At 48.0% G+C, this 25,457-nt stretch overlaps 1 protein-coding gene across 3 annotated transcripts in view; it reads left to right on the forward strand.

The window, feature by feature from the left end:
• E2F4 (E2F transcription factor 4) overlaps positions 1 to 25,457 on the forward strand; it is a 136,666-nt gene that overhangs the window by 54,164 nt on the left and 57,045 nt on the right. The gene's annotated exons all lie outside the window — the stretch shown is intronic.

Below are 25,457 nucleotides of genomic sequence, written 5' to 3' on the forward strand. Positions count from 1 at the left end.
TGGTAGTCAGTGGCTGCACTTTCAGCTGCTGGCACTTCAGGTATGCTCAGTTTTTGTGTGAGAACTATACATGCTCATGATGCTGGTGTTGGTGACTGTAGGCTGCTGGTGTCCGTGACTATATTGCTGTTGACTGCACTTTTCTGATATTTGGGTGGGGGGGAGCTATGGATGTCCTCAGCTGCTGGGGCTTGAGGATTCCTGCTAGTTACACCAGTGGTGCACTGCTGCTGGGTAGGCCTGAGGCAAAAGTGAATATATTTATTTAACACATTTATATCTCACATTTTCCCACTTAGTTGCAGGCTCAATGTGGCTTACAAAATACCGTAGAGGTAGGCTCCGGTTCAATAATACAAATACATAGTATAGTAGTAAGCATTTAAGAAACATAAGTATAAAGCAACAAAGAAATAAAGAGGGGTTGGTGATAGAAGTCTAGTATGATCCATATTTTTGGGATCATGGGGGTAGGCCTTCTTAAACAAGTTGGTTTTCAGTAGTTTCCTGAAGTTAAGATGGTTATGGATAGATCTCACGGTTTGGGGCAAAGCGTTCCACAGTTGTGTACTTATGTAAGAAAAGCTGGATGCATAAGTTGATTTGTATCTAAGTCCATTGCAGTCCAATGGTCCATCTAGCCCAGTATCCTGTTTCCAACAGTGGCCAAGCCAGGTACCTGGCAGAAACCAAAATAGTGACAACATTCCATGCTACTAATCCCAGGACATGCAGTAGCTTTCCCATGCTCTCTCAATAGCAGACTATTGACTTTTCTTCAAGGAACTTGTCCAAACCTTTTTTTAAACCCAGATACGCTAACTGCTGTTACTACATCCTCGGGCAAAGAGTTCCAGAGCTTAACTAGTTATTGAGTGAAAAAATATTTCCTTCTATTTGTTGTAAAAGTATTTCCATGTAACTTCCTCGAGTGTCCCCTAGTCTTTGTACTTTTGGAACGAATAAAAAATCAATTTACTTCTACTCATTCTTCACCACTCAGGATTTTGTAGACCTCAATCATATTTCCCCTCATCCGTCTCTTTTCCAAGCTGAAGAACCCTAACTTCTTTTGCCTTTCCTCATACGAAAGGAGTTCCATCCCCTTTATCACTTTGGTCGCTCTTCTTTGAACTTTTTCTAATTCTGCTATATCTTTTTTGAGATACTGCGACCAGAACTGAAAGCAGTGTTTAAGGTGAGGTCGCACCATGGAGCGATACAGAGGCATTCTAGTATTTTTGATCTTAATTACATCCCTTTCCTAATTCCTAGCATCCTGTTTGCGTTTTTGGCCAATACTGTACACTGAAGAGAATATTTTTAGTGTATTATCTACAACAACACCAAGCTCTCTTTCTTGGGTGCTGACCCCCAAGGTGGACCCTAGCATCAGGTGACTAAGGTTTGGATTATTCTTTCCAATGTGCATCACTTTGCATTTATCCACATTAAATTTAATCTGCCAATTGGATGCCCAGTCTTCCAGTTTCCTTAGGTTTTCCTGCAATATTTCACAGTCTGCATGTGTTTTAACAACCTTGAATAGTTTTTTTTTTTTTACATTTGTACCCCGCGCTTTCCCACTCATGGCAGGCTCAATGCGGCTTACATGGGGCAATGGAGGGTTAAGTGACTTGCCCAGAGTCACAAGGAGCTGCCTGTGCCTGAAGTGGGAATCGAACTCAGTTCCTCAGTTCCCCAGGACCAAAGTCCACCACCCTAACCACTAGGCCACTCCTCCACTCCGTTATCTGCAGGTAAAATCACCTCACTCATTCCAATTTCCATAATCATTTATAAATATGTTAAATAGCACCGGTCCCAGGACTGATCCCTGTGGGCACACCACTGTTCACCCTCCTCTGTTGAGAGAAATGACCATTTAACCCTACCCTCTGTTTTCTGTCCAATAACCAATTCCTAATCCACACCAGAACCTTGCCTCCTATCCCATGACTCTTTAATTTTCTCAGGAGTCTCTCACGAGGAACTTTTGTCAAATCTTTCTGAAAATCTAGATAAACTACATCAAATGGCTCACCTTTATCCACATGTTTATATACACCTTCAAAGAAATGAAGTAAATTGGTGAGGCAAGATTTCCCTTGGCTGAACCCATGCTGATGCTGTCCCATTAAATCATGTTTATGTCTTCCGTAATTTTATTCTTTATAATAATTTCCACTTATTTTGCTTGGCACCGACGTCAGGCTTAAAGGTCTATAATTTCCAGGATCACCTCTAGAACTCTCTTTAAAAATCGGCGTCACATTGGCCACCCTCCAATCTGAGAGTTCTGAGAGAAGAGGAGATCTCTGTGGGTAAGTGACATTATTTTGTTCTGATCTTGGTAACTTAAAGATTAGGGTTTAAAAGAGGAATTGTAGGATATTGACAAACACAAAATTTTAAAATAAAAAAACACAAAAAAAAATGCAAGCACACTTTATTAGCTAGTCTCCATACTCTTTTCCCCACAGTTTTAAAACTTGAAGTTTCTGCCACAGCATTAACAGTCTCTAGAAGGCACAGAAGGGCCCATTTCAGTCTTAAAAAGAAAATAAAAATATAAAAGAGGGAAGTAAGTATTAACTAGCTTCCATAGTGTACAATCCCTTTGTCCTATAGTTTTAAACTGAAAATTTCTTTAGAGGTAGAAACTTAACAGCCAAGAGTATAAAAAGGATAGTAACTAGACCTGAACTATACTAAAAGAAAATTATTCTCTGTTCTTGCCTGCTGGAGAGGTAGCACTACAGTTGGCCTGAATTAGGTGTGAGGAAGTAGAACAGTTGCTAAGGGCAATTTGATTACTGGGCTAGCTTCAAAGAGTTTGTTTGAAATAGTTTCCTTAGAATCCAAATTATATAGAGAGGAAATGTCCCACTCAGCTTTCTTTCTGAGAAGCTCTGAGAGAAGAGGAGATCTCTGTGGGTAAGTGACATTATTTTATTCTGAGCTTGGTAAGTTAAAGATTAGGGTTTAAAAGAGGAATTGTAGGATATTGACAAACACAGAATTTTAAAATAAAAAACAAAAAAAAATCAAGCAAACTTTATTAGTCTCCATACCCTTTCCCCCATAGTTATAAAACGTGAAGTTTCTGCCAAAGCTTAAAGATTAGGGTTTAAAAGAGGAAGTGTCGGATATTGATAAACACGGACTATTAGCTAGTCTCCATACCCTTTTTCCCATAGTTTTAAAACTTGAAGTTTCTGCCTCAGCATTAACAGTCTCTAGAAGGCACAGAAGGACCTAGTTCAGTCATTCCTGCCCACCCACCCCTAGTTTCTCTTCCTTTATAGTCAATTACTCTAATCAAGACATCAAGAGGGGACTTTTCAATTTTCATTAGTCTGAATTACGTTTAATTAGTTTCTATGAAGCAAACCCTAAATAAATTACAACAGTCAAAAGGATCATTATATTCACCTGATACCCTAGTACCTTAAGAAGTTTTAATTAAACAACTCTATAATACTAAGATGCAGTCAGTAGTCCAGCAGCGAGAGGGGTGGTATCCAGTCTTTTCCATTGAGTGTCACATGTGTGATTATCTCCCAGTTGGTGAGATGTCATATGTGTGTGCTTGTTGCAAAGAGCTCCTAGCTATCATTCTCTTGAGGCTAGAGTAGCAGATTTGAAGGAGCTGAGGGAGACAGAGAGGTACATAGAGGAGGCCTACAGGGATGTTGTAGAGAAGGCCCACCTCCAATCTGGCAGCCCCTGTGTTGCCTTGGAGGAGGGAGGCCTAAAAGTACATAAGTACATAAGTAGTGCCATACTGGGAAAGACCAAAGGTCCATCTAGCCCAGCATCCTGTCACCGACAGTGGCCAATCCAGGTCAAGGGCACCTGGCACGCTCCCCAAACGTAAAAACATTCCAGACAAGTTATACCTAAAAATGAGGAATTTTTCCAGTCCATTTAATAGCAGTCTATGGACTTGTCCTTTAGGAATCTATCTAACCCCTTTTTAAACTCCGTCAAGCTAACCGCCCGTACCACGTTCTCCGGCAATGAATTCCAGAGTCTAATTACACGTTGGGTGAAGAAAAATTTTCTCCGATTCGTTTTAAATTTACCACACTGTAGCTTCAACTCATGCCCTCTAGTCCTAGTATTTTTGGATAGCGTGAACAGTCGCTTCACATCCACCCGATCCATTCCACTCATTATTTTATACACTTCTATCATATCTCCCCTCAGCCGTCTCTTCTCCAAGCTGAAAAGCCCTAGCCTTCTCAGCCTCTCTTCATAGGAAAGTCGTCCCATCCCCACTATCATTTTCGTCGCCCTTCGCTGTACCTTTTCCAATTCTACTATATCTTTTTTGAGATACGGAGACCAGTACTGAACACAATACTCCAGGTGCGGTCGCACCATGGAGCGATACAACGGCATTATAACATCCGCACACCTGGACTCCATACCCTTCCTAATAACACCCAACATTCTATTCGCTTTCCTAGCCGCAGCAGCACACTGAGCAGAAGGTTTCAGCGTATCATCGACGACGACACCCAGATCCCTTTCTTGATCCGTAACTCCTAACGCGGAACCTTGCAAGACGTAGCTATAATTCGGGTTCCTCTTACCCACATGCATCACTTTGCACTTGTCAACATTGAACTTCATCTGCCACTTGCACGCCCATTCTCCCAGTCTCGCAAGGTCCTCCTGTAATCGTTCACATTCCTCCTGCGACTTGACGACCCTGAATAATTTTGTGTCATCGGCGAATTTAATTACCTCACTAGTTATTCCCATCTCTAGGTCATTTATAAATACATTAAAAAGCAACGGACCCAGCACAGACCCCTGCGGGACCCCACTAACTACCCTCCTCCACTGAGAATACTGGCCACGCAATCCTACTCTCTGCTTCCTATCTTTCAACCAGTTCTTAATCCATAATAATACCCTACCTCCGATTCCATGACTCTGCAATTTCTTCAGGAGTCTTTCGTGCGGCACTTTGTCAAACGCCTTCTGAAAATCCAGATATACAATATCAACCGGCTCCCCATTGTCCACATGTTTGCTTACCCCCTCAAAAAAATGCATTAGATTGGTGAGGCAAGACTTCCCTTCACTAAATCCGTGCTGACTTTGTCTCATCAGTCCATGTTTTTGTATATGCTCTGCAATTTTATTCTTAATAATAGCCTCCACCATCTTGCCCGGCACCGACGTCAGACTCACCGGTCTATAATTTCCCGGATCTCCTCTGGAACCTTTCTTAAAAATCGGAGTAACATTGGCTACCCTCCAGTCTTCCGGTATTACACTCGATTTTAGGGACAGATTGCATATTTCTAACAGTAGCTCCGCAAGTTCATTTTTTAGTTCTATTAATACTCTGGGATGAATACCATCAGGTCCCGGTGATTTACTACTCTTCAGCTTGCTGAACTGACCCATTACATCCTCCAAGGTTACAGAGAATTTGTTTAGTTTCTCCGACTCCCCCGCTTCAAATATTCTTTCCGGCACCGGTGTCCCCCCCAAATCCTCCTCGGTGAAGACCGAAGCAAAGAATTCATTTAATTTCTCCGCTACGGCTTTGTCCTCCTTGATCGCCCCTTTAACACCATTTTCGTCCAGCGGCCCAACCGACTCTTTGGCCGGTTTCCTGCTTTTAATGTATCTAAAAAAGTTTTTACTATGTATTTTTGCTTCCAACGCTAATTTCTTCTCAAAGTCCTTTTTTGCCCTCCTTATCTCCGCTTTGCATTTGGCTTGGCATTCCTTATGATCTATCCTGTTACTTTCAGTTGGTTCTCTTCTCCACTTTCTGAAGGATTGTTTTTTGGCTCTAATGATTTCCTTTATCTTACTGTTTAGCCACGCCGGCTGACGTTTAGTCTTTTTTCCCTTTTTTCTAATACGTGGAATATATTTGTCCTGAACCTCCAGGATGGTGTTTTTAAACAGCATCCACGCCTGATGCAAGTTTTTTACTCTGCGAGCTGCTCCTTTCAGTCTTTTTTTCACCATTTTTCTCATTTTGTCGTAATCACCTTTTCTATAGTTAAACGCTAGCGTACTTGATTTCCTAGTTTCACTTCCTTCAATGCCAATATCAAAACCGATCATATTATGATCACTGTTATCAAGCGGCCCTCGTATCGTTACCCCCTGCACTAGATCATGAGCACCACTAAGGACTATTGAGGCGGGAAGTAATCCTGTAGACAGGACCACCACACCAGGGAATGTAATATCCTCTCGCTCCGAGGATGTGTCTCCAGGAGCTAGTGCCCAGGTGGGAACGGTTAGGACAGCTGTTGTAGTTGGTGATTCGATTATTAGGCGTGTAGATAGCTGGGTGGCTGGTGGACGTGAGGATCACCTTGTCACTTGCCTGCCTGGTGTGAAGGTGGCGGACCTCACAAGTCACTTGGATAGGATTTCAGATAGTGCTGGGGAGGAGCCGGCTGTCTTGGTACATAGGAAAATGTGGAAGAGAGATTCTGGAAGCCAAATTTAGGCTCTTAGGTAGAAAGCTCAAATCCAGATCCTCTAGGGTAGCATTTTCTGAAGTGCTACCCATTCCACGCGCAGGGCACAAGAGACAGCCAGAGCTCCGGAGTCTCAATGCGTGGATGAGACGATGGTGCAGGGAAGAGGTGTTGTAGATTTGTTCGGAACTGGGCAACATTCTGGGTAAGGGGGAGCCTATTCCGAAAGGATGGGCTCCACCTTAACCAGGGTAGGACCAGGCTGCTGGCATCGGCATTTAAAAAGGAGATAGAGCAGCTTTTAACCTAGAAACGGGGGGGAAGGCCGACAGTCGCTCAAAAGCGCATGGTTCGGAATAAGGTATCTTTTAAAGATATCACCAAAACAGGGAAGATAGGGTATCCTGATAGTGAAGTTGCAAAAGAGACCGTAGTGAATCAGGTGTCTTTAAATAAAAATAAAAATCAGACAAAAGATTGCAAATTAATACTATCAAGTACTGAGCATGTTGTAAATAGGAACAACAAACATACTTTGAAATGTCTATATGTGAATGTTAGAAGCCTAAGAAATAAGATGGGAGAGTTAGAATATCAGGCTTATTTTTGAAAGAGGAGGGCACCCATCTTTCGATACAAATTGGGAGATGAGCGTCCTTCTCCCAGGGTCGCCCAAATCGGCATAATCGAAAGCCAATTTTGGGCATCCCCAACTGCTTTCCGTCGCGGGGATGATCAAAGTTCCCAGGGGTATGTCGGAAGCATACCGAAGGTGGGTCTTGGGGGTGCCTAACACATGGGCGTCCTCGACCCATAATGGGGGAAAAAAAGTGCGTCCCTGACAATTACTTGGACAACTTGTTAAAAATATTTTTTGCCAGCCTCTATGCCAGCCTCAAATATCATACCCAGCTCCATGACAGCAGTATGCAGGTCCCTGGAGCAGTTTTAATGGGTGCAGTGCACTTCAGGCAGGAGGACCCAGGCCTTCCCCCCCCCCCCCCCTCTACTTGTTACACTTGTGGTGGTAAATGTGAGCCCTCCAAAACCCACCACAAACCCACTGTACCCACATCTAGGTGCCCCCCTTCACCTGTAAGGCTATGGTAGTGGTGTACAATGGTGGTTAGTGGGTTTTGGGGGGCTCAGCACACAAGGTAAGGGAGCTATATACCTGGGAGCAATTTCTGAAGTCCACTGCAGTGCCCCCTAGGGTGCCCGGTTGGTGTCCTGGCATGTCAGGGGGACCAGTGCACTATGAATGCTGGTTCCTCCCACGACCGAAGGGCTTGCATGTGGTCGTTTCTGAGATGGGCGTCCTTAGTTTCCATTATCGCCGAAAATCAGAAACGACCAAGTCTAAGGGCGACCATCTCTAATGACGACCTAAATGTAAAGATTGGGCGTCCCCGATCGTATTATCGAAATGAAAGATGGAAGCCCATCTTGTTTCGATAATACGGGTTTCCCCACCCCTTCATTGTGACGTCCTGCAAGGATGTCCTCAGGAAAACTTGGGCGCCCCTTTCGATTATGCCTCTCTATATTGCACTAAATGAAAAATTAGATATAATAGGCATCTCTGAGACCTGGTGGAAGGAGGATAACCAGTGGTACATTGTCATACCGGGGTATATACAAATTATATCGTAGTGATAAGGTGGATCGAATTGGTGGAGGGGTAGCCTTGAATCAAACAGATTGAAAATTCTGCAGGAAACAAAACACATCTTGGAATCCCTAAGGCTTGAAATTCCATGTATAAAGGGGAAAAGGATGGTGATAGGAGTGTAATACCGTCCGCCTGGCCAAGATGAAAAGACGGGTGTAGAAATGTTATCGGAAATTTGGGAGGCTAACAAACTGGGCAACAAGATAATGGTGATTTCAATTACCCTGATATTGACTGGGTAAATGTAACATCAGGGCATGCTAGGAAGGTAAAATTCCTTGACAAAATCAAGGACTGCTTTATGGAGTAGCTGGTACAGGAGCCGAAGAGAGAAGGAAAAATTCTGGACCTAGTCCTTAGTGGAGCGCATTATCTAGTGCGGGAGGTAATGGTGATGGGGCCGCTTGATAACAGTGATCATAATATGATCAGATTTGATATTAGCTTTGGAGTAAATATAAACAGGAAATCCAATACGTTAGCGTTTAACTTTCAAATAGGAGACTATGGTAAAATGAGAAGAATGGTGAAATAAAAACATAGAGGAGCGGCTGTAAGGATCAAAAATTTACATCAGGCATGGATACCGTTCAAAAATATGATCCTGGAAGCCCAGGCCAAATATATTCCGTGTATTAAAAAAAGCAGGCAGGAAGACCAAACGACAGCCGGTGTGGTTAAAAAGTGAGGTGAAGGAAGCTATTACAGGTAAAAGAAAATGTATCTTCTTGGTGAGATATTTTAAAAGGAAATATTTCTTAATGATTTTAGTATTATCCTAACAAGGTTGATGATGATAGGATTACTTACTACCCAATATGACCTATGTCTATCAATCATTATTATTGACTAGTAAACAAAGGCCCGTTTCTGAGCGCAATAAAACGGGCGCTAGCAAGGGTTTCATGGCTGCATGGCTCGTCGCTGTTTTACCTGGTTCGTGGCGTGCACCGCTGCTGTTTCCGTTGTGGCGCTGTGTGGGTGGCGGTTTTCGTGCCCCGCCCTCGACGTCATCGCGTTTTGACGCGAGGGCGGAGCAGAGCTACAGTGTGGAAATCCGGAGTTTGTGGCCTGAGTAGATCGTTGGAGGTGAGAATCTGCTCCGCCCTCAACGTCATAACGTTTGACGCGAGGGCGGGGCCCAGAGACTGATTTTCGTGGCTTCAGAGCTTCGAACATACGAACCTTGGCTTCAGTGACGTCAGCAGACAATAGAACGTTGAGGGTGAGTTTTATATATATAGATTATCTAAAGATATTCCCCAGCAATCACATAACAAATTAGTGCACTTACTTCTGATAAGAACCTGCATCATATTCATAATCCTGCATAATTATATTGTTTACATTCATTTAACTTACGCTAAGTATACAATTTTTGTTCAGATTATCGTGATATAATTTTAACGCTTTTTCTGTGGGGTGATATATATGTCTTAATACTTCATTTTTCAACAAATATTGAAGAATTTTAAATATCTATCTGTGGGATGTTATATACGTTTTTATTTGTATATAAGCATTAGAGTTTATATGTGTATATATATTTTTTTCATCATTTGTTCCTTTATAATATTGAGTTCATATTGTTTTTATATACACACATTTTCGATGTCTTACTTTTAAGATTGCTATTTGCCATCTACTCTAGAAATTTAATATGCTTGACTACTACTACTATTTGACATTTCTAAAGCGCTACCAGGGTTACACAGCGCTGTACAATCTAACAAAGAAGGACAGTCCCTGCTCAAAGGAGCTTACAATCTTAAGATGACTTATTCATGTTTATGTATAATTATGTGGTTGTTTTCATATTTTTATTTTTGTATTTTGTCAGACCCCTGAAGCAGGCGCTATTTAGCGCCAAAACACGGCCCATGTCTGGTCACCAATAAAGAGCTTTTATTGTCCCAGTCTTGAAGGCCCAGTGTTTCTTCTTTTGTTTTGTATACTTTGTGTATGCTGTATTACCCTCTTTATTTGTGTTGGAGGCAAAAACACATAGTAAAAAGTTTTTTAGGTATATTAAAAGCAAGAAGCCAGCAAAAGAATCAGTTGGTCCGCTAGAAGACCGAGGGGTAAAAGGGGCGATCAGGGAAGACAGATCCATAGCGGAGAGGTTAAATGAATTCTTTGCTTTTGTCTTCACCAAGGAAGATTTGGGAGTGATACCAGTGCTAGAAGTGGTAGTCAATGCTGACGAGTCAGAGCAACTGAATTAAATCTCTATAAACCTGGAGGATGTAATGGGGTAATTTGACAGATTGAAGAGTAGCAAATCTCCTGGACCGGATGGTATTCATCCCAGAGTACTGATAGAATTGAAAAACGAACTTGCGGAACTAATTGTTAGTAATGTGTAATTTATCTTTAAAATTGAGTGTGGTACTGGAAGATTGGAGCGTAGCCCATGTAATGCCAATATTTAAAAAAAGGTTCCAGAGGGAAATTATAGACCGGTGAGCCTGACGTTGGTGCCGAGCAAAATGGTAGAAACTATTATAAAGAACAAAATTACAGAGCATATTCGAAAGCATGGATTAATGAGACAAAGCCAACATGGATTTAGTGAAGGGAAATCTTGCCTCATCAATCTATTACATTTCTTTGAAGGGGTGAACAAACATATGGATAAAGGCAAACCGGTTGATATTGTGTATCTGGATTTTCAAAAGGCGTTTGAGAAAGTTCCTCGTGAAAGACTCCAGAAGAAATTGGAAAGTTGTGGGATAGGAGGTAGTGTCCTATTGTGGATTAAAAACTGGTTAAAAGATAGAAAACAGAGAGTAGGGTTAAATGGTCATATTCTCAATGGAAGAGGGTAGTGGGGTTCCCCAGGGATTTGTGCTGGGGCCGCTGCTTTTTAACATATTTATAAATGATCTAGAGATGGGAGTCACTAGTGAGGTAATTAAATTTGCTGATGACACAAAGTTATTCAAAGTTGTAAAATAGCAAGAGGATTGTGAAAAATTACAAGAGGATCTCACAAGACTGGGAGACTGGGCATCTAAATGGCAGATGATGTTTAATGTGAGCAACTGCAAAGTGATGCATGTGTGCAAGGTTCCTGGGGGGAGGAGAGCAGCAACAGAGCTCTATATAGCCGCGTAATGCCACCTCTACCTCCCCCCCGCTTCATAGCCTTTTCCAGCTCCGTTTCGGCCAGCTTCAGCTCATCCCTGGCTCGCCTAACTATATAGTTCCTCAGGCAGTTATAATATACTAGGTCTCTCTCCTCCAATCCATATTCTTCCTGTAACTCTTCAAATGCCCGAGCTTCTCCATTAGTCCAAACCTGGCCCAACTTATATAAGCCCCTCTTAGCCCAGAACTGGAATATCTTCTCCTCCCTCCCCAAGGGGAAGCCCAGCGCTCCTTGTATTGCCATCTGTAGGAAGTATTTCCTGTCTGGGAAAACCCGTCTTCGTAATTGAAGCCATGTGTTTAATATGTGACTGAGGCCCACTGGAACCCTGTCTATCATCTCTAATATTTCCCTTCCCGTTTTCCATAGTATGTCCCCTATATATCGGGTACCCATCCAAGCTCGCTCCCAATGCAGCCACTTTTTGGTATTGGTAGGGTCCCATTCAGCTAGAATTCTCAACTGTGCTGCTTGGTTAATAAAGGTAGAAATTAGGGACTCCCATTCCGCCCTTATTTGGTCTTTGATACATCATATTCTACGCACCCTGGGGGGCCGCTTTCTCCAGATATATGTGAACACTTTTTTAGTTAATTGTTGAAAGAAGGCCCGGGGGATTGGAATTGGAAGGGCCAGAAATAGATATAGCAACTTCGGTAAGAGCATCATTTTGATAGCATGGATTCTACCCACCCATGATATCATGAGACCCTCCCATCTGTCCAGGTCTTCCAGCAGCTCTTTTATCTTCCTAGGGAAGTTCTCCTGATATAGATTCTCTATTCGCGGGGTGATCCTTATGCCTAGATACCGTATTGCCTCGGGTGCCCATTTAAACGGGTATGTACTCTGCAGTTCTTGGGCCTCTCTCTGGGGTATAGTAAGATTGAGTATCTCCGATTTGTTAACATTAATTTTAAACCCCGAGAGTTCCCCATATTGCAAAATCACCTCCATAACCTGCTGTAGCGATTGTTTAGGCTGAGTCAATGTCAGCAAGATATCATCTGCAAAAAGCATGACCTTATGTTCCCGGCTACCTCTCACCACTCCCCGTATTTTCTCCCGATCTCTAATTTGTTTCGCTAATGGTTCGATTGACAGCGCAAACAGCAGGGGCGATACCGCACACCCCTGCCTTGTCCCTCTACCCAGACCTATTGGTTTGGTACAGGACCCATTTATTTTTAGTATTGCCAGGGGATTAGTATAAAGCAAATGAAGCCACTTTAAAATTCTCCCACCCAGTCCTATCTGCTTCAAGACCTCGAACAGAAAGGGCCACTCCACCCGATCGAAGGCCTTTTCGGCGTCTACCGAGAGAAGCAGCGCCGGTTCAGACCCATCGGTGACTTGCTGTATTATGTGGAGCAGGCATCTTATATTATCAAACGTCTGTCTGCCCTCTATGAACCCCACCTGGTCATCATGGACCACTCCTGGGAGTACCTTCTGTAGCCTCATTGCCAAAAAGTTTTGTAAAAATTTTATAGTCTACGTTTAAGAGCGATATAGGCCTGTATGAGCTACAATGCAGAGGGTCCTTATCTGGCTTTTGTATCAGAACCACCTCAGCCATTCTCCAAGAATATGGCAATTCTCCTATATCATCAAAGGAGCTTATGACTTTCAACAACAGCGGCACTAGCCACCTGGCAAACAGTTTATAGAAGTGAGTGGGGAATCCATCAGGTCCAGGAGCTTTGTTATTGGGCAAATTTGCTATCGCCTCCTCTACTTCTTTCAATGTAATAGGATCAGACAGAATCTCCACCTCCGCCTCTGATATAGCTGAGAGCCCCACCCCCTGCAGATATTGTGCAATGTCCCCCCGCTGCCCCCGTCGCTCTGATTTATATATTTGAGCGTAATATTCCCTGAACACTTCTTATATCTCCCCTGTTTGTGTAACTAATTTTCCTAAGGAATCATAGACCCCCGAGAGAGAATTTTTTTGGGCTTGCTTTTTCAATTTACTTGCCAGGAGTCTACTGGCCCTGTTTCCAAATTCAAAATGCTCTTGTTGTACTTGTTGAAGCTGAGCTGCTGTCTCTGACATCTGAATATCATTAAGCTGTGCTCTACATTGTTGCAGAGTTTGCAACTTCCTTACATCTGTCGGGTCTGTTTTATGTTCTTTCTCACTGGTCTTCATTTTGGATCTAACCTCATCCTCTTTTCCCTTCTGTGCTTTATTAACATGGGCTTGCAAAGCAATGATTTGACCTCTTAATACCGCTTTCATTCCCTCCCAGATGCTCGCTGGGCTTGCTTCCCCATTGTCATTAATATCTATATATTCCTTTAGAGCCTTTTCCACCGCCTCTATATTCTGCGGGTCCAAAAGCAGCTTTTCATTTAGCCTCCAGTGTGTTCGCCCCCTCTCTCTTGGCCCCGACCTCAGGGTCAGTACCACTAGAGAATGGTCCGACCAACTACATGGTTTGGTGTTTACCTCTTCTAGTTGACCCCTCACCATCACATCGCCCAGCCAGTAATCGATTCTCGAATATGTTTTGTGTTTAGGGGCATAGTGAGTGTAATCTTTCTCTGTCCCATGAGTGTCCCTCCATAAATCTGTCAAGCCCCATCTAGCCAGCCAAGCCTTGAAGGCTGCTCTGTCTCCCTTAGCATACCTTGCAACTCCTCCTGAGTTATCCAAGCTCGGATCAACCGTCAGGTTCATATTGCCACCTATCAGCAATTGACCTTTAGCATGCTTTTGTAATAGCCTTTCTCCGAGGACAAGCAGGCTGCTTGTTCTCACTGATGGGTGACGTCCACGGCAGCCCCTCCAATCGGAAACTTCACTAGCAAAGTCCTTTGCTAGCCCTCGCGCGCCCGCGCGCACCGCGCATGCGCGGCCGTCTTCCCGCCCGAAACCGGCTCGAGCCGGCCAGTCTTCTTTTGTCCGCACTCGGTACGGTCGTGTTTTCGCCGTGTCGAGCCCCGGAAAGTCGACCTCGCGCGTCCAATTTGTTTTGAACGTGTTTTTTTTCCTTCGGGAAAGCTTTGTCCTAGTCGGGAAGTGCTCCGGAAACCCCCCGCCGGGTTTCGTGTAAATCCTCCCCGTACTTCCAGCTTTTTTGCCCCGGTAAGTTTTCTTTCGTCGTCGGGGTAGGCCTCTTTTCGGCCTCGGTCGAGATTTTTTCTCCCTCTAAATTTGGTGCTTCAAATTTCGCCATTTCGGCTTTTGATTTCGCCGGCGTGATTTTTCCGCCCATGACATCGAAGCCTTCCAGCGGCTTCAAGAAGTGCACCCAGTGCGCCCGGGTTATCTCGCTCACTGATCGACACTCGTCGTGTCTTCAGTGTCTGGGGGCCGAGCACCGCCCTCAGAACTGCAGTCTGTGTTCCCTGCTTCAAAGGCGGACTCAGGTAGCGAGACTAGCCCAGTGGAACGTGTTGTTCTCGGGCTCTTCGTCGGCATCGGCACCGGGATCTTCGAGTGCATCGACGTCGTCAGCGTCCAGACCATCTTCCTCGGCCGCCCCTGCATCAAGTGCATCGAGGCATCGGGCCTCTGCATCGGCGCCGAGACATCGGATAGCTGCATCGACGTCGGTGGTACCAGGACCTCGTCTGCTGATGTTGTCGGACGGTGGTGCATCGGGTGGAGTGCAGGTGAGGGCTGTCCATTCCCCTGCTGGTGGCGGTGAGCCCTCGGGTGGGTCTCCGCCTACCCTGAGGGCTCCTGCGGTACAGCCCCCCCGAGATCGACCTTCTTCAGTCTCGGCCCCGAGGAAGCGACGGATGGATTCGACGTCCTCCTCGTCGGTGCCGGGGAGCTCCGGTGACATGCTTCGGAAGAAATCGAAGAAGCATCGACACCGGTCTCCTCCCCGTGTCGGCACCGAGAGCTCTGGGTCGCCGAGGGATTCGGCACCCAGCAGGCATCGGCACCGAGAGGACCGCTCACCCTCTGTTCAGGAGGTGTCGATGCGCTCCGCTCTGGACAGCCCGGAACAGCCTCCACGCCCGGAACAGGTACTGACGTCGACGCCTGCATCGACCTCTCAGCCTTTCTCTGCAGCCGCTCTAAACGAGAGCCTCCGGGCCGTTCTCCCAGAGATTCTGGGAGAGCTGTTGCGCCCTACCCCTCCGGTACCGGCGGTGCTTGCGCCACCGGTACCGTCGAGCGTGGCGCCGGCTGGCCCATCGCCCAGGTTGAGGTCCCCGACGTCGGTACCGCGTGCGGTACCGACCGCGGCCACCTCCCAGGAAGGCTCCCCGACTACGTCGGCGGAGGGAGCTTCGCCGATGCGGGCCAGGGAGTCTACCTCTCGACGCCCCCATCGTGGACGGGGTTCCACGGAGTCGAGCAGGGCGAGGTTGCAGACACAGGTCCGTGAACTTGTGTCTGACACCGAGGGTGAGGCCTCGTGGGAGGAAGAGGAAGATCCCAGATATTTCTCTGACGAGGAGTCTGAGGGTCTTCCGTCTGATCCCACTCCCTCTCCTGAGAGACAGCTTTCTCCTCCCGAGAGTCTGTCTTTTGCCTCCTTTGTCCGGGAGATGTCTACGGCCATCCCCTTCCCGGTGGTTGTGGAGGACGAGCCCAGGGCTGAAATGTTTGAGCTCCTGGACTATCCTTCTCCACCTAAGGAAGCGTCCACTGTTCCCTTGCACCATGTCCTGAAGAAGACATTGCTTGCGAACTGGACCAAGCCATTAACTAATCCCCACATTCCCAAGAAGATCGAGTCCCAGTACCGGATCCATGGGGACCCAGAGCTGATGCGCACTCAGTTGCCTCATGACTCTGGAGTTGTGGATTTGGCCCTAAAGAAGGCTAAGAGTTCTAGGGAACATGCTTCGGCGCCCCCGGGCAAGGACGCTAGAACCTTAGACTCCTTTGGGAGGAAGGCCTACCATTCCTCTATGCTCGTGTCCAAGATCCAGTCTTACCAGCTCTACACGAGCATACACATGCGGAATAATGTGCGGCAGTTGGCGGGCTTGGTTGATGCTCTTCCCCCTGAGCAAGCCAAGCCTTTTCAGGAGGTGGTCAGGCAGCTGAAGGCGTGCAGAAAATTCCTGGCCAGAGGAGTTTATGACACTTTTGATGTTGCGTCCAGGGCCGCTGCTCAAGGTGTGGTGATGCGCAGGCTCTCATGGCTGCGTGCCGCCGACCTGGAGAATAGAATCCAGCAGCGGATTGCGGACTCGCCTTGCCGTGCGGATAACATTTTTGGCGAAAAAGTCGAGCAGGTGGTAGAGTCTCTCCACCAGCGGGACACCGCATTCGACAAGTTCGCCCGCCGGCAGCCTTCAGCTTCTACCTCTACAGGTAGACGATTTTTCGGGGGAAGGAAGACTGTTCCCTATACTTCTGGTAAGCGTAGGTACAATCCTCCTTCCCGACAGCCTGCGGCCCAGGCTAAGCCCCAGCGCGCTCGCTCTCGTCAGCAGCGTGCGAATCAGCAAGGCCCCGCGGCTCCCCAGCAAAAGCAAGGGGCGAGCTTTTGACTGGCTCCAGCAGAGCATAGCCGACATCCAAGTGTCAGTGCCGGGCGACCTGCCTGTCGGAGGGAGGTTGAAAGCTTTTCACCAAAGGTGGCCTCTCATAACCTCCGATCAGTGGGTTCTCCAAATAGTCCGGCAAGGATACACCCTCAATTTGGCCTCACAACCTCCAAATTGTCCACCGGGAGCTCAGTCCTACAGCTTCCAGCACAAGCAGGTACTTGCAGAGGAACTCTCCGCCCTTCTCAGCACCAATGCGGTCGAGCCCGTGCCATCCGGGCAAGAAGGGCTGGGGTTCTATTCCAGGTACTTCCTTGTGGAAAAGAAAACAGGGGGGATGCGTCCCATCCTAGACCTAAGGGCCCTGAACAAATATCTCGTAAAAGAAAAGTTCAGGATGCTTTCCCTGGGCACCCTTCTCCCCATGATTCAGCAAAACGATTGGCTATGCTCTCTGGACTTGAAGGATGCCTACACACACATCCCGATACTGCCAGCTCACAGACAGTATCTGCGATTTCAGCTGGGCACACGCCACTTCCAGTACTGTGTGCTACCCTTTGGGCTCGCCTCTGCGCCCAGGGTGTTCACAAAGTGCCTAGCTGTGGTAGCAGCGGCGCTTCGCAGGCTGGGGGTGCACGTGTTCCCATATCTCGACGATTGGCTGGTGAAGAACACATCCGAGGCAGGAGCCCTGCAGTCCATGCAGATGACTATTCGCCTCCTGGAGCTACTGGGGTTTGTGATAAATTACCCAAAGTCCCATCTTCTCCCAGTGCAGAAACTCGAATTCATCGGAGCCCTGCTGGATTCTCGGACGGCTCGCGCCTATCTCCCAGAGGCGAGGGCCAACAACTTGTTGTCCCTCGTCTCGCGGGTGCGAGCGTCCCAGCAGATCACAGCTCGGCAGATGTTGAGATTGCTGGGCCACATGGCTTCCACAGTTCATGTGACTCCCATGGCCCGCCTTCACATGAGATCTGCTCAATGGACCCTAGCCTCCCAGTGGTATCAGGCCGCCGGGGGTCTAGAGGACGTGATCCACCTGTCCACGAGTTTTCTCGAATCCCTGTATTGGTGGACGATTTGCTCCAATTTGACTCTGGGACGTCCCTTCCAAATTCCTCAGCCACAAAAAGTGCTGACCACGGATGCGTCTCTCCTGGGATGGGGAGCTCATGTCGATGGGCTTCACACCCAAGGAAGGTGGTCCCTCCAAGAAAGCGATCTACAGATCAATCTTCTGGAGTTGCGAGCGATCTGGAACGCTCTGAAGGCTTTCAGAGATCGGCTGTCCCACCAAATTATCCAAATTCAGACAGACAATCAGGTTGCCATGTACTATGTCAACAAGCAGGGGGGCACCGGATCTCGCCCCCTGTGTCAGGAAGCCGTCAGCATGTGGCTCTGGGCTCGCCGTCAAGGCATGGTGCTCCAAGCCACATATCTGGCAGGCGTAAACAACAGTCTGGCCGACAGGTTGAGCAGGATTATGCAACCTCACGAGTGGTCGCTCAATTCCCGTGTGGTGCGACAGATCTTCCAGGCGTGGGGCACCCCCCTGGTGGATCTCTTCGCATCTCAAGTGAACCACAAGGTCCCTCAGTTCTGTTCCAGGCTTCAGGCCCACGGCAGACTGGCGGCGGATGCCTTCCTCCTGGATTGGGGGGAAGGTCTGCTGTATGCTTATCCTCCCATTCCTCTGGTGGGGAAGACTTTGTTGAAACTCAAGCAAGACCGAGGCACCATGATTCTGATTGCTCCCTTTTGGCCGCGTCAGATCTGGTTCCCTCTTCTTCTGGAGTTATCCTCCGAAGAACCGTGGAGATTGGAGTGTTTTCCGACCCTCATCACGCAGGACGAAGGGGCTCTTCTGCATCCCAACCTCCAGTCCCTGGCTCTCACGGCCTGGATGTTGAGGGCGTAGACTTTGCCTCTTTGGGTCTGCCAGAGGGTGTCTCCCGCATCTTGCTTGCTTCCAGGAAAGACTCCACTAAGAGAAGTTACTTCTTTCATTGGAGGAGGTTTGCCGTCTGGTGTGACAGCAAGGCCCTAGATCCTCGCTCTTGTCCTACACAGACCCTGCTTGAATACCTTCTCCACTTGTCTGAGTCTGGTCTGAAGACCAACTCCGTAAGGGTTCACCTTAGTGCAATCAGTGCATACCATTACCAAGTGGAAGGTAAGCCGATCTCAGGACAGCCTTTAGTTGTTCGCTTCATGAGAGGTTTGCTTTTGTCAAAGCCCCCTGTCAAGCCTCCTACAGTGTCATGGGATCTCAATGTCGTTCTCACCCAGCTGATGAAACCTCCTTTCGAGCCACTGAATTCCTGCCATCCGAAGTACTTGACCTGGAAGGTCATTTTCTTGGTGGCAGTTACCTCGGCTCGTAGAGTCAGTGAGCTTCAGGCCCTGGTAGCCCAGGCCCCTTACACCAAATTTCATCACAACAGAGTAGTCCTCCGCACTCACCCTAAGTTTCTGCCAAAGGTTGTGTCGGAGTTCCATCTGAACCAGTCAATTGTCTTGCCAACATTCTTTCCCCGTCCTCATTCCTGCCCTGCTGAACGTCAGCTGCACACATTGGACTGCAAGAGAGCATTGGCCTTCTATCTGGAGCGGACACAGCCCCACAGACAGTCCGCCCAATTGTTTGTTTCTTTTGATCCCAACAAGAGGGGAGTGGCTGTAGGGAAACGCACCATATCCAATTGGCTAGCAGATTGCATTTCCTTCACTTACGCCCAGGCTGGGCTGGCTCTTGAGGGTCATGTCACGGCTCATAATGTTAGAGCCATGGCAGCGTCGGTAGCCCACTTGAAGTCAGCCACCATGGAGGAAATTTGCAAAGCTGCGACGTGGTCATCTGTCCACACATTCACATCTCATTACTGCCTGCAGCAGGATACCCGACGTGACAGTCGGTTCGGGCAGTCAGTTCTTCAGAACCTGTTTGGGCTTTAGGATCCAACTCCACCCCCCGAGGGCCCTGTTTGTTCTGTTCCAGGCTACACTCTCAGTTAGTTGGTAAATTTTTTAGGTCAATCTCAGTTATGTCCTCGCCGTTGCGAGGCCCAATTGACCAATGTTGTTGTTTTGAGTGAGCCTGGGGGCTAGGGATACCCCATCAGTGAGAACAAGCAGCCTGCTTGTCCTCGGAGAAAGCGAATGCTACATACCTGTAGAAGGTATTCTCCGAGGACAGCAGGCTGATTGTTCTCACAAACCCGCCCGCCTCCCCTTTGGAGTTGTGTCTTCCCTTGAAGTGTATTGTCTTGCTACATACTGGACTGGCCGGCTCGAGCCGGTTTCGGGCGGGAAGACGGCCGCGCATGCGCGGTGCGCGCGGGCGCGCGAGGGCTAGCAAAGGACTTTGCTAGTGAAGTTTCCGATTGGAGGGGCTGCCGTGGACGTCACCCATCAGTGAGAACAATCAGCCTGCTGTCCTCGGAGAATACCTTCTACAGGTATGTAGCATTCGCTTTCCAAGTCCTGTAAAAAAGTATTCTGGTCATCACTGGGTGCATAAACACAGAGCATGGTATAATACACATTGTATAGGGAGACTACTAGCATGATATATCTACCCGCTTTATCTTTAGCCATTGTGTGAACCTGCCAGGGCTGAGACTTAGACAGTGCAATCAGAACGCCCCTGTTTTTCGTACCCTCTGTATTAGATGCACACTGTATGATAGGGTATTGGTTATGCCTCATTATGTGTTCATGGGCTTTTTTGAGATGCGTCTCTTGTAGAAACATTACATCGGCTTTCTGGCGCAGCATTTCTCTAAATACCTGTTTTCTTTTCTGTGGGGTATTTAAACCTCGCACATTTACAGTCACACATTTAATCATTATATAAACATATTATATTTTCCACTTCTATACGTTCTTTATCATTTACTGAGGTTTCTCCCTGTTCCCTCCATCTTCCCTTCCCCCTCCCTCCTCCCCTACCCTTAAACCAAAGCACCCTCACCATAATCTGGTTTTTACTTCAGACGAGGAATGTGACCCGGTGCCCCGCATTCAAGCCTTTTACCCGTTAACCTCGCCTCCTGAACAGTGAGCATGCTAAGTAGTTTAACTTTTTCCTATATACCCCTTCTCCATATCATGCCCAACAGTAACACCCAACATTAGCAAGTCACAACGGTCATACAGTGGTCTCTCTCAACCCCTGTACCACATTAACTCTCAACTGATCAATTGGGGTCTCATCCCCCATTATTTCAAGGCAATTTCAAGTGAGGCGGCCCGCTGACTTCTGGCGCTGTAGACGCTTGTGACCCACTCTTTGCCATTTGGGATATGTCCTTAAGCCTGCTGAGGATGCGGGTCTCTCTGCTATGGGAGGGTGTGGCAATCTGATATTCCCCCTGCAGTATCTGCTGCGCCTCCGCCACTGTTTTGACTTGATGTTGTTTTCCATCTTTGTAAAATGCCAACCCAAACGGGTATCTCCAACGATAGCGGATCCTCCCTTCTCTTAGCTTGGCTGTTAGGTCAGCTCTTCTCTTCAAGGTAGCTGCTGCCAAGTCCTGGTATATTTCCACTGAGTGAGTGTCCCATTTAAAATCTTTTGTTTGCCTCGCTGTAGCCAAAACTCTTTCTTTCAGTTTGAAGTCTTTAAAGCACGCTATTATATCTTTGGGGAGGTTCCTTCTATTTACCCCGAGGGCCTGATGTGCTCTATCCAAAATCACCTTTTCTGGTGAAACCGGCTTCTCCGTAGCGGCCAGTAGGGCGCCAACGATTTGCTGGACCACATGCTCGCTGTTTTGATAGGTCGGCATCTCAGGCAGGCCGCAAAATCGAAGATTGTGGCGCCTGCTTCTGTTTTCTAAGTCTTCCAATTTATCGCTAATCAATTGCTGACCTAGACGCTCATCTGCTATTTGGCGCTCCAGGGAGCCCAGGGTTTCCGAGTGCTCATCGAGTCGGCCTTCCACCTCCTCAACTCTATGGCCCAGGTCCGCGATCTCGCCCCTCAGGTCGGCCCCCAGAGTCGCCAGCTCTGATCTCATCGCCTTCAAATCCGAGCGAATTTCCTGAATCCAGGCGCAGAGCTCCGGGAGTCCGGCCACCTCGTGTTCCCCCTGGACTTGCATGACACATATCCCCCGATGGCTGTAGCTCCGCCTCGGCCTGCCCTTCCACCACTTCTTCGACTGGCTCCGCCATGTTTTTTTTCCTACTCGCGTCTTGCTCATACGCGAATTGGGACAAATTGGGGGGTTCTGCTCGCCTTTGCATAACCGCTTCAAATCCTCTTCGTGCAGCGCCTTTTCCCAATCGGAATCACTACTTTCAGCGTCCAGGCGCGCTCGGGTGTTTGGGAGCACGGAGTTTAGGCTGCCATGCACTCCGTTGACGTCACTTCCTTCCGACCTCCACAGATTCTGACGCCGATTCCTGTACCTACCCCGCAGCGTTGCTCGACAGCGACTCTAGACGAGCACATCCGAGCCATTCTTCCAGGTCTTCTGGAGGGGTTGCTGCATCAGTCTGCTCCGGTGCTGGGGTTGCTTGCGCCCTCCGTACCGTCGGTGGAAGCGGCAGCTGGCTCTATGCCTGTGGTGAGGTCCTCGATGCCGGTGCCACCTGCCACCCAGATTCCCCCGTCGACATCGATGAAGGGAGCTGCATCGCCACCGACATGGGAGTCGACCTCTTGACATCGCCATCGAGGACATGGTTCCTCGGCGTCAAGACAGGCCCGGTTTCGAACAGCAGTTAAGGAGCTCTTGTCCGACATCAATGAGGATGTCTCGTAGGACGAAGGGGAAGATCCCAGGTATTTCTCTTCTGAGGAGTCTTGTGGTCTCCCCTCTGATCCTACTCCCTCACCAGAAAGAAAGCTTTCTCCCCCCGAGAGTCTTTCTTTCTCTTCATTTGTCCAGGAAATGTCTGTGGTTATTCCCTTCCCAGTGGTATCTGAGGATGAGCCCAGGTCTGAGATGCTCGAGGTCCTTATCCTTCGCCACCTAAGGAGTCATCCACGGTTCCTTTGCATAATGTTCTTAAGGAGACACTTTTATACGGAACTGGATGAAACCATTAAGTAATCCCACCATTCCAAAGAAAGCTGAGTCCCAATATCGGATTCATGGGGAACCAGAGTTGATGAAGTCGCAGTTACCTCACGACTCTATGGTTGTGGATTCCGCTCTCAAGAGAGCCAGGAGGTCTAGAGACTTTGCCTCGGTGCCCCCAGGAAGAGAATCTAGAACCCTGGACTCTTTTGGGAGAAGGAGCGTATCAGGCCTCTATGCTCGTGGCCAAAATTCAATCTTACCAGCTCTACACGAGCATTCACTTGAGGAACACGGTGAAGCAACTGGCGGACTTGGTTGATAAGCTCCCTCCGAAGTAGGCCAAGCCTTTTCAGGAGGTGGTCAGTCAGCAGAAGGCGTGTCGTAAATTCCTGTCCAGGGGTGTTACGATACTTTTGATATTGCATCCAGAGTCGCTGCCCAAGGTATAGTGATGCGCAGACTCTCATGGTTGCGTGCCTCTGACCTGGACAATCGAGTCCAGCAGCGGATTGCGGATGTCCCTTGCCGGGGGGATAATAATTTTGGTGAGAAGGTCGAGCAAGTGGTTGATCAGATCACGCAGCGGAAACCACTATGGACAATCTCCCGCTGGGCGCCTTCTGGTTCTACCTCGTCTGGTAGACTATTTTTCCGGGGAAGGAAGAATGCTCCCTACTCCTATAACAGGCGTAGGTACAATCTCCTCCTCGACAGTCTTCTCAGGCTCATCCCCAGCGCGCTCGTTCTCGTCAACAGCGTGCGCCAAGGCAGGCCCCTGCAGCTCCCCAGCAAAAGCAAGGGACAGGCTTTTGACTGGCTCCAGTTGAGCATAGCCACTGTAAAAGTGTCTGTGCCGGACGACTTGCCAGTTGGAGGGAGGTTAAAATTTTTTCATCAAAGGTGGCCTCTCATAACCTCCGACCGGTGGGTTCTTCATATAGTCCAGTTCAGATACTCCCTCAATTTGATATCCAAGCCTCCAAATTGCCCACCCGGAGCTCAGTCTTTAAGCTTCCAGCACAGGCAGGCACTTTCAGAGGAACTCTCCGCCCTTCTCAAGGTTAATGTGGTCGAGCCCGTTCCACCAGGGCAAGAAGGGCTGGGATTTTATTCCAGGTACTTCCTTGTGCAAAAGAAAACAGGGGGGATGCGTCCCATCCTAGACCTAAGGGCCCTGAACAAATTTCTGGTCCGAGAAAAGTTCAGGATGGTTTCCCTGGGCACCCTTCTTCCCATGATTCAGCAAAACGATTGGCTATTCTCTCTGGACTTAAAGGATGCTTATACACCCATCCCGATACTTGAGCTGGAAGTATTTTCGATTTCATCTGGGGGCGCTGCACTTCCAGTATTGTGTACTGCCCTTTGGTCTGGCCTCTGTGCCCAGGGTCTTCACAAAATGCCTGGCAGTAGTTGCAGCGTCGCTAAGCAGACTGGGAGTGCATGTGTTCCCTTATCTCGACGATTGGCTGGTGAAGAACACCTCAGAGGCAGGGGCTCTACAGTCCATGCAGATCACTATTCAACTGCTGGAACTACTCGGGTTTGTTATAAATTACCCCATCCCGTCTTTTCCCAGTTTAGCAACTGGAATTTATAGGAGCTCTGTTGGACTCACAGACAGCTTGCGCCTATCTCCCCGAGGCGAGAGCAGGTAATCTTCTGTCTCTAGTTTCCATGGCCAGAGTGTCTCAGTGGATCACAGCTCGGCAGATGTTGAGACTTCTAGGACATATGGCCTCCACAGTTCTTGTGACTCCCATGATGGCGCGTCTTCACATGAGATCAGCTCAATGGACCCTAGCTTCCCAGTGGTATCCAGCTGCGAGGGATCTAGAGGATGCAATCCAACTGTCCACCGATTTTCACAATTCCCTTCAGTGGTGGACAATTCGACCCAATTTGGTCTTGGGACGTCCCTTTCAAATTCCTCAGCCACAAAAAGTGCTCACAACAGATGCATCCCTCCTGGGGTGGGGAGCTCATGTCAATGGGTTTCACACTCAGGGAGTTTGGTCCCTCCAGGAAACAGGTCTTCAGATCAATCTCCTGGAGTTGCGAGTGGTCTGGAACAATCTAAAGGCTTTCAGAGATCGGCTGTCCAATTTAACCATCCTAATTCAGATAGACAATCAGGTTGCGATTTACTACATCAACAAGCAGGGGGGCACCGGATCTTGCCCCCTATGTTGGGAAGCCGTCCAGATGTGGCTTTGGGCTAGCCGTCACGGCATGTTTCTCCAAGCCACCTATCGGTATGCTCCTTATCTAAAGTTTCATCACAACAGAGTAGTCCTCTGCACGCACCCTAGGTTCTTGCCGAAGGTGGTGTCGGAGTTCCATCTTAACCAGTCAATTGTCTTGCCAACAATTTTTCCCCGTCCTCATACCCGCCCTGCTGAACGTCAGTTGCACACCTTGGACTGCAAGAGAGCATTGGCCTTTTACGTGGAGCGGACAAGCCCCTTCAGACAGTCCGCCCAAATGTTTGTTTCTTTTGATCCCAACAGGAGGGGAGTCGCAGTCGGGAAACGCACCATTTCCAATTGGCTAGCAGATTGCATTTCCTTCACTTATGCCCAAGCTGGGCTGACTCTTGAGGGTCATGTCACGGCTCATAATGTTAGAGCCATGGCGACGTCGGTGGCTCACTTGAAGTC

Source organism: Microcaecilia unicolor, chromosome 5, assembly GCF_901765095.1.
Source record: "Microcaecilia unicolor chromosome 5, aMicUni1.1, whole genome shotgun sequence".
NCBI lineage: Eukaryota > Metazoa > Chordata > Amphibia > Gymnophiona > Siphonopidae > Microcaecilia > Microcaecilia unicolor.